The 2970-nt window shown below is 49.4% G+C and overlaps 1 pseudogene; it reads right to left on the bottom strand.

Annotated features, from left to right (window-relative positions):
• Positions 1–1253: 1253 nt before the first annotated feature.
• LOC119334971 lies at positions 1254–1454 on the bottom strand (annotated as a pseudogene).
• Positions 1455–2970: the final 1516 nt, after the last annotated feature.

Below are 2970 nucleotides of genomic sequence, written 5' to 3'. Positions count from 1 at the left end.
GATGCTCAGATGGCAGTGGTGGAGTTGCAGGAATACCAGAAGACTGCAGACCTGAGTGATTTGTTGTGAGCCAAGAAGCCCGCTACAGAGTTAGCTTTTCAGTTGACTGGCGATACGAAGACAGCTCACATCCACCCGACCAACCCCAACGCTACTCCAACTCATATCTCGACAACACTCGACTCCAAATAGGAAGAAGCGCTCATCCAGTTCTTCCGTGAGAACTGGGACATTTTTGCATGGAAGCCCTCTGACATGCCGGGTGTTCCCAGGGAGCTGGCTGAGCACCGCCTAAGAGTCGACTCAAAAGTAAAACCTGTCAAGGAACATCTCCGACGGTCCGCCGTCCAGAAGAGAAAGGCCATTGGCGAAGAGGTGGCTCGGCTCTTAGCGGCGGAGTTCATCCGAGAAATCTACCACTCCGAGTGGATCACCAATGTTGTCATGGTCCCCAAGAAGGACAAGTCATTTCGCATGTGCATTGACTTTAAACATATCAATCGGGCCTGCCCGAAAGATCATTTTCCTCTCCCCCGCATCGACCGGATAGTCGACTCGACTACGGGATGTGAGCGACTGTCTTTTTTAGACGCCTATTCCGGGTACCATCAGATCCGTCTGTATGGACCTGACGAGATCAAAACAGCTTTCATCACTCCATTCGGGTGCTTCTGTTATGTTACCATGCCATTCGGCCTCAAGAATGCCGGAGCCACATTCATGAGGATGATTCAGAAGTGTTTGCTCACCCAAATCAGTCGGAATGTGGAGGCGTACATGGATGATATTGTGGTCAAGTCACGGAAGGGTTCCGACCTGCTGACTGACCTTGCTGAAACCTTTGCCAACCTCAGAAGGTTTGATATCAAGCTTAATCCATCAAAATGCACATTCGGGGTTCCTGGCGGAAAGTTACTCGGTTTTCTCGTTTCCAAACAGGGAATCGACGCCAATCCAGAAAAAGTCGGTACTATACTCCGAATGAAAAGTCATGTGCGAGTGCACGATGTTCAGAAGCTTACTGGTTGCTTGGCCGCCCTAAGTCGATTCATATCTCGTCTCGTTGAAAAGGCATTGCCTCTTTACCGATTGATGAAGAAGTCTGACAAGTTCGAGTGGACTCCTGAAGCTGACGCAGCGTTCGCAGAGCTCAAAGCTCTGCTCTCCACCCAGCCGGTGCTTGCTGCCCCAATCAGCAAGGAGCCTTTGCTGATTGGGGCAGCAAGCACCCACTGGGTGTAAAGATTTTTTGTAGTCTGTCAGACAACCTCTGAGCCACCCTGCACCATGTGAACTGGAGAGGAACGATCCTCTACAGCCGTCGGATGGCACCCATCAGGTGATCCAGGCCGTTAATCATGCTCTGGCCAGAGGTCAGAATGCATCAACCAGACTGAAGTGCTTGCCTACATTGCAGCCACAGGACAAGTTGTCAGTACGGTACTTACGGTCGAGCGGGAAGAAGACGAGAAAACCTTCAAAGTTCAGCGCCCAGTGTATTATATTTCTGAAGTCTTGACCCTATCGAAGCAAAGATATCCTCATTATCAGAAGCTCGTATAAGGGATTTATATGACCACAAAGAAAGTTGCCCACTACTTCTCTGATCATTCCATTACAGTCGTTAGCGACGCTCCGTTGTCAGAGATCTTGCATAATAGGGACACAACTGGTCGAGTGGCAAAATGGGCGATTGAACTCCTTCCTCTAGATATAAAGTTTGAGGCAAAGAAAGCTGTCAAGTCCCAGGCGATCGCGGATTTCGTCGCCGAGTGGATTGAACAGCAACTGTCGACTTAGGTTCTCTCGGAGCATTGGACCATGTTCTTCGACGGTTCCAAGATGCTAAATGGTTCTGGCACCGGAGTGGTGTTGGTCTCCCCCAGAGGAGATAAACTCAGATATGTTCTTCAAATCCACTTCGATTCCTCTAACAACGAGGCAGAATACGAAGCACTTTTATATGGGTTGCGCATGGCCATTTCACTCGGCGTCCGTCGCCTCATGGTCTATGGTGACTCAGATTTGGTGGTTAATCAAGTGATGAAGGAATGGGACGTCAGAAGTCCAGCCATGACTGGTTATTGCAATGAAGTGAGAAAGCTGGAGAAGAAATTCGAGGGGTTAGAGCTTCATCACATACCCCGACTAAAAAATCAAGCAGCTGATGATCTGACAAAAATAGGTTCCAAAAGAGAAGTCATTCCCAGCAATGTGTTTTTGGAACACATCCACACACCATCAGTCCAGGAGGATCCCTTCACTGAAGAGGCCCCGCAGCCAAAAAGCGCCACGGATCCGACTGAAGTTGAAGTTCCAGCTGTGGTCGACCTGATCATGGAAGTCTTGGTTATCACTCCCGTCCGGACAGAACCGTACATCGCGTACATCCTAAGGAAAGAACTCCCAGAAGACGAAGAAGAGGCTCGACAGATCGTCCGTCGATCCAAGGCCTTTACAGTCATAAAGGGACAGTTATATAGAGAAAGCGCGACTGGGGTCGGCCAGAAGTGTATCACACCAGAAGAAGGTCAGATGATCCTTAATGATATCCACTCGGGGACCTGTGGTCATCATGTGTCCTCTCAGACCATTGTGGCTAAAGCATACCGAGCGGGGTTCTACTGGCCAAGAGCCAATGAGATGGCAAAAGAGATAGTCGACAAATGTGAAGGATGTCAGTATTACTCCAATATGCCTCACAAGCCCGCGTCAGCCCTGAAAACCATTCCACTCATCTGGCCCTTCGCTGTTTGGGGGCTGGACATGGTTGGACCACTAAGAACAAGCAGGAGCGGCTTCACTCATGTGCTGGTAGCAGTCGACAAGTTCACCAAATAGATTGAAGCCTCGCCTATCAAGAATCTTGATGCTTGCACCGCTATCAGTTTCATCAGAGAGTTGATATTCAGATATGGAGTTCCACACAGCATCATCACCGACAACGGGTCAAACTTCGATTCCGACAAA

Source organism: Triticum dicoccoides, chromosome 7A, assembly GCF_002162155.2.
Source record: "Triticum dicoccoides isolate Atlit2015 ecotype Zavitan chromosome 7A, WEW_v2.0, whole genome shotgun sequence".
In the NCBI taxonomy this organism is placed as follows: Eukaryota; Viridiplantae; Streptophyta; class Magnoliopsida; order Poales; family Poaceae; genus Triticum; species Triticum dicoccoides.
The sequence above is the reverse complement of the archived record's forward strand: the minus strand, read 5'-3'. Positions and strand labels throughout refer to the sequence as shown.